The following is a 17,263-nucleotide window of genomic DNA, read 5'->3' as shown; positions in this document are numbered from 1 at the left end:
GGATGGGCGATAAACTACTTTTTGAATGTCCACAGGGATGGCCGATTTCATTGGCTGTAATTGTTTCTCACTCATGTATAGAGGAACAAACTGGTAACCACTCTACTGGGACGTCAGATCAAGTACTGGCTCTGATTGGATACACCCTCTTTGTTATAAACAGACTAAGCCATTCTTATTTGAGGATATGGTTGGTTGCAATCAAATAATGTACAAGTCACAACAAAAACAAATAATACAGTACAGTACATCTGTTGAATGTAATAATATAGACTCCCTCTAATAAATACACAGCTACACTACATGACCAAAAGTATGTGGACACCTGCTCGTTCAACATCTCATTCCAAAATCATGGAGTTGGACCCCTTTTGCTGCTATAACAACCTCCCACTCTTCTGGCAAGGCTTTCCACTAGATGTTGGAACATTGCTGCGGGGACTTTCTTCCATTCAGCCACAGGAGCTTTAGTTTGGTTGGGCACTGATGTTGGGCGATTAGTCGGTGTTCCAAATCATCCCAAAGATGTTCGATGGGGTTGAGGTCAGGGCTCTGTGCAGGCCAATCAAGTTCTTCCACACTGATCTTGACAAACCACTTCTGTATGGACTTCGCTTTGTGCACAGGGGCATTGTCATGCTGAAACTGGAAAGGGCCTTCCCCAAACTGTTGCCACAAAGTTGGAAGCACAGAAACATCTAGAATGTCATTGTATGCTGTAGCGTTAAGATGTCCCTTCACTGAAAAACAGCCCCAGGCTATTATTCCTTCTCCACCAAATGTTACAGTTAGCACTATGCATTCGGGCAGGTAGCGTTCTCCTGGCATCCGCCAAACCCAGATTCGTCCGTCGGACTGCCAGATGATGAAGCGTGATTCATCACTCCAGAGAACGCATTTCCACTGCTCCAGAGTCCAATGGCGGCGAGCTTTACATCACTCCAGCAGACGCTTGGCATGGTGATCTTAGGCTTGTGTGCGGCTGCTTGGCCATGGAAATTTGACAAACTGACTTGTTGGAAAGGTGGCATCCTATGACAGTGCCACGTTTAAAGTCACTGAGCTCTTCAGTACGGGCCATTCGACTGCCAATGTTTGTCTATGGAGATTGCATGGCTGTATGCTCGATTTTATACACCTGTCAGCAACGGGTGTGGCTGAAATTGCCGAATCCACTCATTTGAAGGGCTGTCCACATACTTTTGTAAATACTGTATAGTGTATATGGCTCCATACTGTACAGATCAGAGCATGTTCTCTGAGTCTATATCCTGCGTGCCTTAGTGCTGTGACAGGCTAGGCCTCTGTGCTCTGTGTGTCTGTGGCCGGCCTCCCTAAAGGCCCCACTGTAGGCTGCTCCTAGCTAGGGAGCCATGGGCCATGGCCACATAGAGGGGTAATATAGGCAAGGGGTGAGTCATGATCAGTCTGAATGAGAGGGAGAGAGAGGGAGATTGGGAGTGGGGAGGGAGGGCAGGAGATGGGAAATGGCTGGAGAGATGGCAAAAAAATTGAATGGGTGAGAGAATGAGAGAGAAGGGAACATACTGTAAGGGATGAGGAGGAATGGGTAAGCAGAAAATCTGAGAGGGAGAAGGAGAAAAGGTAGAGGGTGTGATGGAGTGAGTGGGTGGGGGAGGAAAGAGGGAGGTCGGTGAGAGTAAGGGATGGGAGAGTGAAGGAAGGATGGAAAGAAATGTTATAACTCCTGCTCTGTGGGGGTAGGTCTCTAAATTACAGTGCAATGTGGACAGCTTGTCAATGCCTAGGCTGGGGGCCCTTGCTCTGGAGAAACACCACACTCCTTTCATTAGGTTCCCCACGTCAGTGCCTGACTCTAAATCTCAGGAACACTATTTATTTATTTATTTATGTATTTACCCTACTCGCTCAGAGCTCTGGGTTTCTCCAGTCGAGTGTAACCACTCAACCCCCCCCCCCCCCCCCCATTAACCTTACCTCCTAAACACATATGAACACCCACACATCTACTAAAATGGAATAGCCCATCTACATTTCACACTGGCCACTTTCCCGTATGCAAAGCCTACAGTAAAGGTCCTGCCACTCTTGACTTGATAATTACAATGACAAGTGACACTCGAGCTGATGAGGACCATTTTATTGTTGGTCAGCTGTTCACCTCATCACATAACCTTTCATAGCAACAGTTAAATCATGTGTAGGGAAATTTCAAGTGTAGGGACGTTTTACTGATAAAAACAATAGATGTGTATTGCCAGTTTTACTGCTTCTTTAATCAGGACAACAGTTTTCAGCTGTGCTAACATAATTGCAAAAGGGTTTTCTAATGATCAATTAGCCTTTTAAAATTATAAACTTGGATTAGCTAACACAACGTGCCATTGGAACACAGGAGTTATGGTTGCTGATAATGGACTTCTGTACGCCTATGTAGATTTTCCATTTAAAAAAACATTAAAAAACAGCCGTTTCCAGCTACAATAGTCATTGTATCAACATTTCGAAGTGACCCCAAACTTTTTAACGTTAGTGTATGGAAAAACAGTTTATGGAAAAAACTCACTAACTAGAATCTACAGAGTAAATAACCTCAATGTCCATGGCGGTAAATTAGGCTGTATATGTGCATTGTAGATAAATGTAAATATGTGTACATTAGCTTGCACCCACACCCAAAATTATTATTGTTAAAAACAACCCAATTTGGGTTATTTGATAATCCATCACTAGGTAAATATTGCACAGAACACACGCTGGGTTATTTTGACACAGCCAGTTGGGTTGCATGAATAACCCAACATGTTGGTTTGTTTGGATTACGCAAACATGGTTTCATTTAACCATCAGTTGGGTTTTTATTCACTTTCATGTGGGTTGACCCAGCAGCTGGGTCTTTTTTAATGCAATCCATAGGTTATTTCCAGGAGGCGTGGCCTATTAGGCGCATGGTTTTTCAGGTAGTTGTTTTTGGCCACCCATGAGAGTAAATGTCATTTCTGTGAACTTTGTACTGTGCAAATTTTCTTGAATATTTTTGCGCATAACATATGAAAATGAATAACATTATTATTTACATATGGTAACAGAGTGGTGACTATCCCAACATTTGGATATGCATACACTTTTGATTAACTCATACACTTGTGTAAGCTAGTGGAAGCTGCTGAGGGGAGGACGGCTCATAATAATGGCCGCAACTGCAAATGGAAAAATGTAATGGCATCAAACACATGGTTTCCACATTGATACCATTCCACTCTTTCCGCTCCATCCATTACCACGAGCCGATCCTCCCCAATTAAGGTGCCAACAACTTCCTGTGGTATAAGCATAATTTAAGCTACAAAAGCATTCACAATGAACATACGATAACAATACAACAGAATAAATAAACTGAAATAACATTTATTCTCAAGGGTGGCCAAAAATAACTATCTGAAAGCTACCCCCCTTCTAAACCATAACTCCAGTCTTCTGATCTGACCCGCTGGGTCATATCTCAATAACCCAGCATCAATAACCCAGCATCAACAACCCAACTAAGTGACCCAATGCCTGCAACCCAGCAGCTGGATCATCCAAACAACCCAGCATTTTTTAGAGTGCATAGTTAAATAAGTGAGCGTGTGTCTCCATGTTTATTTATGAGTATTAAATCATACATTACAGTAGATGTTGTTGCCACTCCATGAGTTCATGTGGAACTGGCCTACTTTCACCATCACAGCGGACTCTCCAGTCAACTCTCCAGTCTATCGTTTGGGGCTTTAAGGCAGCTTCTGTTTTAGGTAGCTAGATAAGTCATATCCATTATTTACAAATCACAGCTTTGTTCAGAAAAATCTAACACGTCAGTACAGTGGGGAAGGTTGGAGCACAGCATTGGAACACACAATTTAATACATGGCTGCCTCTACTGCTGTGCCCAGAAAGACCATAAGGCAATGCTGTTTTGCTGCAGGTATACATCTCTGTTTGTTCAATAATTCAACCGCCCAAATGCCTTATTTAGTAGACCCCCTGGCCCTGTCTAATTCAAATTTCTGCCTATGGAGCGCCACAATGACAGTATTTATAACAGCTAACAAAAATCCCTAAACCTTGGGACCGATGAGTCACGACAACATATTCACACGTATGTTACTGAAACAGACAAAGTGCAACATTCAACATTCATTTTACATTGCGTAGTCGGTCGCCCCCTGGTCTGTAGTTTCATGTGAATGCAGCCATCCATCGTCCAGCCAGAGGACAGTCAATTAGCCCCTATACCTTACCCTCTCTCCACACTCCCAACAGGGTCTGAGGCAAAGCATCAATCAATGCAGATACCTGTCAATCATAGAGGGAATCAATGAAACAGGAAGAGAAGAACCATAGGAGCCCCGCTGGGTTCAACCAGCGGGACCGATCTGAAATGGAGTGGCGGCATGTCTGGACCCGGGGTGTGATGCCTGGTTGCCCCCCTGGCTCAACCCACAGCCCACAATAGCCCACAGCTCAGCTGATTTACAGTTAGCTCCTGTATATTATATTTGGTCACCCTGTCATCCATTTTCTCCGGCGGTGCTGCAGGCGTCCCTGCCTTAGGCTGCCTCAGCATGCCCACTGTCCAGCCTTCGCAGAGAGAGGGTTGGGAGATGACCCCCAGCTGAGCCCACTCAAGCTGCCCCATAATTCGCCTGATCCACCGTGCAGGACCGTGAAGAACCACAGAGAACACACAGGAACTGGCACACAGAGATGAAAAGCACTTGCTCAGGCTAAGATTACTGATCGATAAAAGAATTCAAAGAATGTGGGTTTATAGTGATTTTGAAATTATGTGCGTATGACATGATGAAAACCTATTTGAAAGTTTACTTTAAACGTTTCACAAACATGGATTGTATTTAACAAAAAGTCTGCTTTGGGTAAATAAAATGGCAAAACTAAGGCTTTTAAATGAAAATTATTGTAGACAGCACACACACACACACACACACACACACACACACACACACACACACACACACACACACACACACACACACACACACACACACACACACACACACACACACACACACACACACACACACACACACACACACACACTCTCTGTCTCTGTCTCTCTCTCTCTCTCAGTAGCTCCCCTGCTGAGCCAACAGGACAGCAAGTCCTACAGATCTGGGCTGTGTGAGAAACACTCCATGTAGATAAAGGTAAACAAACACATTAATACACCATTTTAACTTCCCATTCCTCTATAGTGGTCTCCTCCTCTGCAACAACGTCCTTTTTAAATAAGAAGCTGATTCGCCACCCCTACTTCCACTAGGCAATTTCCAGGGAAATATTGGGGGATTTGTTTAGCTTAGTCGTGATGGAACATGGCGGTGAATCTAAACCAGCTTAGAGTGGGAGAGAAAGGAAGAGAAACATAGGGGGGGGGGGGGGGGGGGACTCAAATCCCCAGACTCTGGTCTCCCCTTTCCCCAGGAGAGGGGCTTAGTGGCTTTTCCTCCAGTCAAACAGAGACAGAGCTAGCGCTGAAGGAATTTGAGCTCTGCCGAAGGGGGCCCCGTCGTGCCGGAGTGGCGCAGTGAACCTCTCCAAGCATAACGGCAGGTAGGGTAGAGGAGGAGGGAGAGAAGGGTGGAGAGGGGAATGACAGGGAGAGGGAAAAGGCTGCTTGGTATACAAATGGATTACAGACGATGACGAGCAGTAGAGAGAGAGAGAGAGAGAGAGATGGCGTAGACGGAGAGATGAATAGGAAGAGAGGCCGGGAGTATAACTGATGGATTGTTGTTTGTCTGAAACCACAGGTAGACCCAAGACTGTCTCGTCTGCAATTACAGTGCAGTATGTGTTTGAAATAAATAAACTGCCAGAAACTGCAGCATTTTCCTACAAGTGTTACCTTACATGTCTTTATGGTAAAATACAGTGTCAACTGCCTTCCAAAGTGAGTTTGCAGCTCTTCACATCACAGAGTATTGCTATACCACGCCTGTGTACTGGGGAAGGAGCTGAGTACCTGAGAAGAGGAAGCTGATTGGGGATATCTGAAATCTGGATTTGTGAGACCACCTATGCAGGTTATTGTCATGTGTATATGCTGGGGGGTTTTCTACAGCAGCCATTTTCCTCCTACCTCCCTCAGACATGGAGGTGAGGATACAGCAACAACATTTACCAGGGGGCTCATTAGACGAACATCAGGTTTGAACCTGTCAAAACTGGGCAGTGTACACCTCCACAATGCTGGGAGCCCAGGGCCCTCACAGCTTACCAAAGCTCACCTCACACCTTGCTAATGGGCGTCAGTGGTTATTATGTTCCTCCAATGACTCACTCACATGCTCCTGAACGCAGTCTCCTCATCTCTACTGGGACCACTGCTGGGGTTTTATGTACAAGCAGGAGGCTGTTGTTATTGTTACTGCTACTGATGTTATTGATATTTGTTCACACTTTCTCTTAACACAACAAGCTAGCTACCTGCCAGGCAAACCACACATACAGCACAACACCACACACACAGCACACTCCAGTGCCCCACCACGCCACATAAGCCTTCTTGCGTTCAGTGTCTTTACCTGCAAGCTGGGGGATCTAGATATCCTCACACACCCATGCAAACACACACAGCACACATCCCTCTAATGCCTTTCTCTCTGTCACTCCTATATCTCTGTCTCTGTCACTCCTATATCTCTGTCTCTGTCACTCTTATATCTCTGTCACTCTTATATCTCTGTCACTCTTATATCTCTGTCACTCTTATATCTCTGTCACTCTTATATCTCTGTCACTCTCTCTGTCACTCTCTCTGTCACTCTCTCTCTCTCTCTGTCACTCTTATATCTCTGTCACTCTCTCTGTCACTCTCTCTGTCACTCTCTCTGTCACTCTCTCTGTCACTCTCTCTGTCACTCTCTCTCTCTCTCTCTCTCTCTCTCTCTCTCTCTCTCTCTCTCTCTCTCTCTCTCTGTGGAGCAGATAGATCAATTGTGTCAGTGTGTGTACATACCCTGCTGTGTGAGGATGAATATATGCGTTTCCTAGTATCTGTATTGTGTGTGTCTGCGTTGATGCATTGATGCATGTGTCCGTGTACATGCATGCCTTGTCTTTACATGGAGGTGTCAGTTATCTGATGTGCTCTCTGTACTATGAGTAGCAAGGGTGTTAGGTTTATGTACTTCCCTGCCTCCCCACTAGTGGGCATTGGCCATCGGGCCCTCAAGCCCCTGCCAACCTTCCTGGCCTGCCCGTGGATTAGTACAGTAATTACACCACCCATCAGGACAGAGCCTGACAGAGGAATACCAATGAGAAAGGCAGGGAGGGAGGACAACAAAGCAGCCATGACAGCATAGACTTTCATTCATCCATGCATGGACTCAGCCTTCTCAGGAGCACGGGCCCACTACTACGGATGGATGACGCCACTCATTCGGGATGGCATGTAACAGATATCCCATTCAAATTAAATTACATAGGAAAGAATGGAAAAATGAGTGGAGGCGAACCTCAGAAGGAAAAAACTGGATGTCAAATGAAATGTGACATCTACTGACTATGGATTTCTCACTCTGTTTTTCTCAGTTGATATATATTCATACAGGGTTAGAGTAGAAAGGATAAGCTGTGATTGAGAGGGGCCTATCTCCTCTAGCCAAAAACATAGGCCAAGTATATCATATCTCATATAGAGGGGGAATAGGGGGAGAAGAGACTGGGAAGAAGAACAGCGATCATACACACAGTCCATCTGGCTCTGGCTGGTCGAGACGACAAGGCCTTCTGGGATTCTGGAGGACTAGGATGGATCCGCTCAGTGTAGACCCTTATCTGGACTGGGATCTCTCACCTCCAGGCTACTGTGGTGACATCACAGCCCAAAGGAGAGACAAACAAAGATACAAACTCAGAGAGAGAGAGGCTAAAATCTGCATCCCAACTTGGCAGAGTGGGTATGGAACAAAGTACTGTGTTTTCATTGATAAACGGTCACAGGGAAAAAGAGTGGGCTTCGTGCCCTGCTCTGTCATCCAAACACCACCCTCAGAGGGAGGGCATCCACTTCCAACCCCCCCCCCCCTACTGGCCCTGGCCTGGCCCCGCTCTGCCAAGTCTGTCAGCCATAGAGCCAAACAGAGACTTATCCCTCACTCCCTCTTTCTATCTCTTCCATCGCTCCCCTTCTTTTAGTGAAGTGAAGACCACTGATAGGCAGATGAGCAGATGGGGATGGACAGAGCACCCCGGGCCAAAAGCTAATAGGGGGAGACTGGGGAGGACTTTGGCGGTCCTGAAACTCCTCACATGATGGGAAAATCAATGCACACTTCTAATGCGCTTCCATCACGCTGAACCGAGGGACTCACTGCGCTAATGTTCCCTCATTTAGAGTAATGTTTCACCCCAACCCCAATTCTGAAGGCCTATGTCAGATCCCATGTTTTCTATGTGGTTCACCTATACTCAGAGGCAACACCATGTGTCTCCACAATTGTAACATGACACATGAAACGTACATGGACATGTTTCCATTTAATAGGCCCATTGAGGGGTTCAATTCATGATGACGACAAACTCCCATGGTAGTGCATCTAAGACACTAGGGTGCATTGCTACAGAGATAAACTCAACACACTAAATCATGTTTACTCAGGGTACTTTGAAACTAGTAACTCATATGTTGTGAGAACTCTGAGGATATCTCCGTTGTCTGGAGAACTTTGGACAGTCAGTCAGTCAGCCCAGAATGCCGCCCACGTGCTCCTATCATAATGAAGAGACGGTCACATCAAACATCACACCAATGTCATGCCTACAGATCAGTCAGCAATTGACACTCTCTACAGTCATGGGAGAAAGTGGCTCATCATGTCACTGCTTAGAAGTGCTCGACACTTTTATTCAGTATAATATGCAACTTTTATAAATACCAATCTGCTTTAGTGGATATTGTCAATGTGTTGATTGTCAAGTGACCTATCGCGATATGGCAACATTTAGGTGTTAACTACACTACACATATAATGCCTTCCACTAGACAATAACCTACACATTCTCTGTAGGATGATGCAATACACATAGGTTGTTTCAATGTTCATACAGTATCCAATGCCTGTGGATAAAGAGTATCACTAAGGAGATCCAGGATAAGCACCTTGCCTAAGGGTACAGACGCCTTGGGATCTAAATCTGTAAACTCTTTGTTATTTTTTATCTGCCATCCGTCTCCTGGCACAGTGGGCAGCTAGCAAAGCCTGGGCATTCAGAGGTGATGACTTGATTGTTTTGACTTTGGTAAGGATGAAAAACATTACATTAGATGGGCGGAGCTCGCCTGATTATACATGGACTCCCTCCGGTATTATGTGATGTTGGATGAAATCGGAAGGCAATCAAGAGGCGCGGCTTCATTAGACAAAGATAAAACGCCAACCAAAAAAAGAAAGAGCTGAAGGGGGGACAAGAAAAAAATCATCCTCAAAGCATGGGGTGAACAAGGAGGCCATATTCCACTTTTCAGTCGAGTTGGCTCAGCAAGGGCCAGCAAGGACCTCAAGACCCTATAGGAATAGCAAAACGTGACAAGGGAAAGGACTCCATGTTGTCATGGCAACACCCAGGTCGTGGTGAAATTGCCCTCTTTGTAACAGGCACTCCGGCACCATTGACAGGTGAAACAAGAACTGTCTCTTGGCTTGCTTTTTCAGTCTGCCATTAAGTCGCCAGCACCATCTCTCTACTCTTCATTTTCTTTTGGGGGTTTTCATTATGTGTATCTCCTCCCCTATCTAGACTAGTCAAACGTCCAAGTTCAGTGTCTCCTCTGACTATTTAAACAAAATCAGACACAAAACTTGGAGAATGTGTTTATAGCGCAGTCGGTTCGCTCATGAGGAGCTCCCGTCCCAGAATGTCTTGCAACATGCGAGAGGGATATTAACTTTCCAACATTCTTTAATCGTGATGAGCACACAAGCATGCACACAATTCCTTCCTAAATAATTGAGTGTGTAGAGAAAGATAACGGAAGACTGACATAAAACAAACTGTTTGTGATTAGAATTATATCAAAGCAATTGTAACATTCCTGACCTGTTTTCTGTTGTTTTTGTATGTGTATATGGTCAGGGCGTGAGTTTTGGGTGGGCAGTCTATGTTTTCTGTTTCTATGTTGGTTTTGGGTTGCCTGGTATGGCTCTTAATTAGAGGCAGGTGTTTTGCGTTTTCCTCTAATTGAGAGTCATATTTAGGTAGGGTGTTCTCACTGTTTGTTTGTGGGTGATTGTCTCCTGTGTTGTCGATGTATGTACCATACGGGACTGTTTGGTTGTTCGTTCGTTTTGATGTAGTCTGTTCCTGTCCGTGAGTTTTACGTTTTAGTTATGTAAGTTCATGTTCAGGTTTTCGTCTACGTCGTTTTCTTGTTTTGTAATTTTGTAAGTGTTTTGTTTTCGTGTGCCGTCGTTTCAAATAAAGAGATGGCATATTTCCCTAATGCTAATGCTGGTCCACTGATCCTTCTCTCCTCTCCTCGTCCGAGGAAGAGGAGGACGACAGCCCTTACAGCAATGGGTGGAAAAAGTGTTGAGAGTTGTGTGTGAGAGGGAGAGAGACAGACCCTATAGCCAGGGTTGGGGTCAATTCCAATTAAATTTTTGAATATACTCATGAAGAGGAGAATTTACATTGAATTCAATTATGGAATTGGAATTAAATTAGAATTATACTGCTTGGACTGTCTGAATGGGAATTGAATTGGAATTTTAGAAACATTTAATCTTTGGAATTTAATTGAATCGCAATTCAACATTTGTACATGTCCCAGTTAATGGAATTAATCCACTTAGTATCAAACATTGACTCTATATTTAAAAATTTATATATTTGAACTTGTATCTCAGAATTCAAAGACTGACTTTGAATAATTTGAATTGAATTACATTTCATTTCATTTACAGGGAGAGGGAATTGAATTAGAAATTAATTTGTGGAATTTAACACAACCCTGCCTATATGCTATACTGTATATTGAGGACCTAGGTACTATACAGGATTGGCTCTAAACAACACGGGTGAATTCATTATAGGCTCACACTGGTGATTGATTGGCTCACAGGGTTAGAGCCCAGCGTTATCTGAACACACAAGGGTGTGTGATTTGCCCAGAGAGATACGGGTGGGAGTATTTTGGCTCCTGAGGATGCGGAGGGCACAGGCAAAATGGGCCTTAAGTTGATCATTACATTGGGGAGGGCCCGCTGGCACTCATGACAAGTGAAGTCTTTACTACTCAGGAGCCCCTCGATTGGGGTATTAATCGAATCCCACACAGAACAGAAGGTAGGCCATGCAGATCATGCCGAGCACAGACTGAGAAGAGGAGTGGAGAGGAAGAGCAGACAGAACCACATGGAAGAAATGCATTTGTTCACCAGAGCAGAGGAAGGGAGGCTGAGAGCTTAATCCAACCTAACAACACAATACAAGGAACATGCAAGAACAGGAACTAACACATTGAGTTCATGAGTTTCAGAGAAGGGAGCAAGAGGAGCCAGAGGAAATTGCACAATACAGTGATACAAAGTAAAATGCAAGTCATCAAAAAGTAAATAGGTGAGAGAACAGAGGAAAGAGAGAGAGAGAGAGAGAGATAACGAGAGAGAGAAATAACGAGAGTGAAGTACAGAAGATATAGAGAAAGAAAGAGAAAAGGAACGAGACAGTACTCCAACTAGAGACTTATGGTGGTGCCTGAGGGTTACGGTCGTTACGTCTACAGCCGCTTCACGGTGAGTCACCACCGTTGACACCAGCTTGACCACAGAGCCAAAGAGCCTCACATAGAGCCTCCATAGGGGCAGAGCTCAGCCCCACACAGCCTGGGAACAGGCCTAGATTACAGGCTGGCGTAGGAGAGAGAGATGCAAACTCACAAGGCTTTTACAGACCACCCAGAGCGAACCAACTCAACTAAGTAACACTGGAACACCTCTGAAAGCAAAAGCTCTATTTCGGTCATGCCATGTTGTTCTCTAGCGTACAGGTGTAGTGTTTCAATACGTTCCACCCTGACCTGTCATCGCTCCAGGTGAGAGTGGAGGAGGATATTTGAAGAACCATGCTTCGCCACAGGACATCTCTGCTTGACGAGGCAACACTTCACAAAGCCTGAATAGTAGCGGGGATGACATTACACTGTTCATTCCAATATTAAGGGTGGTCCAAGGTTGTACCTGAAACGTATTCACAACAAAAATATCCCCAGTACGAACATAGACATAACTACTACAGTATGCATAGCTAATAAGCATTTCAGTGGTACCTGTACTTAGATTAGATTCTGACTTGACATGTGAGAGATCAAACACATAGGATGCCTGTATCTCATTAGCCAAGGGCAGTCAGAAAGTAAAGAGATGTTCACATTTCAGGACTCAAAGAGAGAGCTTCACTTCTAACCCTCCCTTGACCCTCACCTCCACTCCTCCATCACCCATAACCCAACCCAATGTGGCCTTCCCCAGGGAGATGACAGGTCACAGATGAAAAGGAGAGGGCGATGAGAAAAGAGAGAGTGTCCTGTTGGAATGCAGCGGGAGTGGACGATGACCTTGATACGCAAATAGACCATCTTCATTAAAAAGAGGATACATCTTCTCTGAAGATATTTATCATATCAGGGTCCATTGCCAGTGAGGTAGATCGCCTCTGCTTCATTTAATTATCATCATCTATTCAGCACTATTTTTCATTTAGGCTTTTTTATATATCAAATGGGGCGGAGGTGGGCTGGGAGCTGTCTTTTAGATGCATGTAGGCAATTAAACACCAAGAAATAGCCAAGTTTTACATTCGTAACCTTTTCCTAATGCCTGATCTTTCAATGAGACACATGATGAACTGGTTATTGATTTAGCACGTGTAATAATAAATTGACATGCAAGTTAATATCATAATGCTGTGTTGCCATGAATATTATCAAGTGCTATGCTGATAAATTAGTTAATATTGATATCGTTCAAGTCAAAATGGGCATAAAGTGGGCACTATACCTGTATATAGTGTTTTTATTTTACTTTAAATAGCCAAGTCTTATATCAACACTTGTATCATTTCCACCTACCCCATCCTTAATAGGGCATCAGACTCCACAGAAGACATTTAACAAGGAGAAAACCAGCTCATGATCAGAATTAATCATGAAGTTCATAAAAAATGCAGAATGTCGCTAGACAATGTCAACAGTTAGTCATGATCAGCAGTCAGCGTACACTCAGGCTGATTGGTCAGGGAGGGCTGCTGTGGAATAACAGACTAAAGCCATCATTATGCTCGGCACAGACAGAACGCCTGGGCCTGGGAGAGGGAAATGTCATTCATGCCGACATCTTCCCTCCCAGCATAGCTGGCGTGGTCCAGCAGCAGCCGCAGCAGCTAGAGCCACAGCCTGCCGTTCCAGTCTAGCTGGAGGCCACTCTCTCTCTGTGTTCACCAATGGCATGGGCTGTGGACCACCGAAGTGACGCATTAGTAATCGACACGAACATGCCGGGAGGTGCAGTGTTCGGGCCTCGGTGCCATCATGCCACACAATGACCAGCTGCCTCACGAGACACGCCGAAGATCTCCTCCAAAACAATGCAAGGCCAAAACACCCGTAGCTCTACAGCTGGGCTTTTGTCTTATTCTCTCGTGGCAACATAGGCGACAGCTCATACACCTACGCCCTCCGCTTAAGCTGCCCTCCACAGCGAAAAGAGCTTGTTTATCACCTCGCAGCATATTGTCACCATCCTCACAGGGAGAAAGATGGCAAAACAGACAGACAGAGAGACAGAGGGAGAGAGAGCGAGAGAGAGAGAGAGGAAATGGGAGAGAAAGAACATAATAGAGGGGACATAGGCTAATTAAGGGAGGCTAGATTAATTAGGCTTAGAGTCTGCTTGTCTCTCATACTCCCACTGTGCTCAGCGCCAGCCCCCCCCATCAGGTCCCCTTGGCCCAAACACAGCTGTGTTCATATAGATGATTTCGCCATAGTCTAGGACTGATAGGAACTGAATAATCTGCTTTCTACTATTTAGAGAGAGGCAGGACCTATTGGAATGTGCATGTTTGTCGCCATGCCTTGGCCTGCACCAGGGGCCATGGGAGCTTTACACCAGGTAAACACATAAATCGTAGGCCAATAATCTGAGGAGAAAAACAAGCTAAGACTAAATGCATGGCTGTCTGAGCCTACGGGAGACTCAGAGGAGAATCGAGGAAAACAACATCTAGTGCAATACTTTCTCCTCACCAGATGCACTGCCAGAACCCATCATAGAGGCAGGAATTAGATGAAGTCATAACCTCACACACTAAGCACTGAAGGGGTATCACAGGAGGCTGCTGAGGGGAGGACAGCTCATAGTAATTGCTGGAATGGAGTGAATGGAATGGTATCAACCACATGGAAACCATAAAGCAACAAACTTCAAGTGTTCCAAGGACACTTCAGGTCTCTCGAAAAGTTCTTCTTGGTTCACAAAGCTTCTTCAACAATCCTGCCCCCTCTGTTCCCCCTCTACTGCCAACCCTTAGTAAATTAATTTATTATCAATTCATCAAAACCCAGCTTGTGCAAGTGGGAAAAGGGGATACCTAGTCAGCTGCACAACTGAATGCATTCAACCGAAATGTTTCTTCCATATTTAACCAAACCCATCTGAATCTGAGACGTGCGGGGGGGCTGCCTTAATCGATGTCATCGGTGCCTGGGGAGCAGTTGTTGTTGGGGGTTAACTGCCTTGCTCAAGGGCAACACAGCACATTTTCCCACCTTTCTGGCTCAGGGTTTCGAATCAGTTACTGTCCGGTTTTCGGTTACTTTCGGTTACTGTCCCAAAGCTCTTAACCGCTAGTCTACCTGCAGCTAAGTGCCAGGGAGAGGAAAATGGCCTACTTGGAAAGACTGAATAAAGCCTCCCACTGAATAAAGCCGCCCACTAAATAAAGCCTCCCACTGCATTCAAGATGAGACTTTCAATGGCTCTTGGATCACCCTGCATGTTCAAAACAGAGGGAGAAGGCTTTTGAGATGCTGAGTGTTCCATAGGTTAATTTTACTGGCCACAAAGACACAGAGAATAGCCAAGCCCCCTCAGCCCTTCCCCATCTAACATTCTTGGTCCACTCCATCCTCTCCATGGTGGAGTATGATGGAATGAATATTTATCAGGTTCCTGGCTTTGCCAAGATGCTGGGAAAGGTTTAGGAAAAACAAAGTGGAAAATAGCTCGAGTCTGCTATTTCTGGCCTGATTGACGGCCGGGCTGGTAGCGAGTAATTCATTTTGAGTGGGAGGGACAAGTGCCCTTGCACCAGATCCCAGCACAAGTTTATGATAATCCCAATAAATTATGATGCACCGCGCAGTCATTAAAAACTGTGATTGGCACTAAATCAAACAGGCTGCGCCTCTCAGGTCAGTGAGAACTATGTACAGCCTGTCCCTCTCCTCTCTATCCCTCTGACTATCCATCCATCTCTCTCCCTCTGTCTCTCTTTCTACCTCTGCATCTCTCTGCTCCTCTCCCCTCTCTTGTCTCCTTTCCAACTTTTGTTTAAATTGTTCCGTCTTTCAGCTCATGTATTTCCACCTAAAGCCACTTCTCCTTTATCGCCTCTTTGAAGTAGAATGAATGAACAGGTAAACATAATCACTTTGAAACTGTTCACACTTTTTTGCGTACATGCAGATATAACAGCCTGAACATTTTAGAAGTGTCTGCAGGTATTTTTGTGAAATCGGTGATCTAATTCACGCTTCAACTGACAACCAGGTTCAAGCCAACAGTTATAATCTCTACCGTCTACCGCATGGATTAATCCACTTTCATCATCTATAGCGGTCAAAGGTACAAAACATAAACTTGTTAACCTAAATCTGGATAGTCCACTGTTGATTACTGCCCTTAGCATGCCCATTATTATGTGCAAATGGAAATAGTGAGCCTGGATTTTGAAACAATAGAAGAAGTGCAAAGGTCCCGTGTGGCTCAGTTGGTAGAGCATGGCGCTTGCAACGCCAGGGTTGTGGGTTCAATTCCCACGGGGGGACCAGGATGAATATGTATGAACTTTCCAATTTGTAAGTCGCTCTGGATAAGAGCGTCTGCTAAATGACTTAAATGTAAATGTAAGAAGAAGACAAACGGTATTATCAGGCTAATTCTTTCATGTGAAGGTGGATGGTTTATCTCTCTGCTCCGACATGGAAATGCCAGCGTAGCTGCCACTAGGCCACGTCCGTGGGTCAAAGACACCCACACTAGTCACGGTTTCCATGAGAAAATAGACCTTTTTGTTACCCTCTTGAGTGTGCAAAGACATAACTCAAGGTATTATGACCATAGAGACCTCACTACCCTGTCAAGTGGGAGCCCAACCATCTGAATTGTGTCAGTGTTGAGAAGCAAATCAGAAATGCATGAGATGCATGAGACTGCGAGAGAGAGAGTGAGAGAGAGAGAGAGACAGAGAGAGAGAGAGAGATGAAGGTGTGTGCGGTGTGGAGTGATTAAAAGCGCAGCTCCCTTTGCACTGATTACGCTGAATTTTGGAAAGCGTCCCACTTTAGATAGGAACGTCCCAGAGCAAAAAGGAACATGTCCACTCATCGTAATAAGACATATAGTAAAGTGAATGGCCTGATGAATGGTCTGAAAAGAGAAAGCAGAAACCTCATCCTTTCAGAGTCAGGCTCTACAAACTCAATACCCTCTATAGACGCTGCCTTCAAAGGCTAAACAGCTGCTGGTATTAGATCTCAATCACTGGAAATGAAGCAAGATTGATAGGCCATTGCTGCAAAAACAATAAGAACGTACCAAATGACACTGTGAGAGGGGCATTGTGGGATAGTTTCCCTCCCTATAGAGGTTGGTGGGTATGGAGGCTTATTGTGAAAATATCCACATACACCCACACATGAGTTGGTTACAAATAGCTGCTTCTAACCAGTTGTTGATGTACCATTACTGTAATTTCCGGCCCCTAATGTACATGATTAAATACATGTAAAAAAGGCCTGAGTGGAATTCTGCATTATGTATCCCTTCTTTAATTAGCAGCATTATCTATGATCTTCCTCACATTTCAAGAGGCGATCAATGAGTTGGATGGAGGGGCTCTGATCCCTATGTGTACTTGCTGGCTTCATGGCACAATCAATCCCAAACGAATCCATTGTCGGTTCTGCAAAAAAATACCTTTTATTACCTTG

General features: G+C 44.8%; 1 protein-coding gene across 3 annotated transcripts in view; it reads right to left on the bottom strand.

The window, feature by feature from the left end:
* The window catches only part of LOC129818528 (leucine-rich repeat transmembrane neuronal protein 4-like), a 124,254-nt gene that overhangs the window by 79,632 nt on the left and 27,359 nt on the right, over positions 1 to 17,263 (bottom strand). The window lies entirely within an intron of this gene.

The sequence above is a fragment of the Salvelinus fontinalis genome, chromosome 21, assembly GCF_029448725.1.
Source record: "Salvelinus fontinalis isolate EN_2023a chromosome 21, ASM2944872v1, whole genome shotgun sequence".
NCBI lineage: Eukaryota > Metazoa > Chordata > Actinopteri > Salmoniformes > Salmonidae > Salvelinus > Salvelinus fontinalis.
The sequence above is the reverse complement of the archived record's forward strand: the minus strand, read 5'-3'. Positions and strand labels throughout refer to the sequence as shown.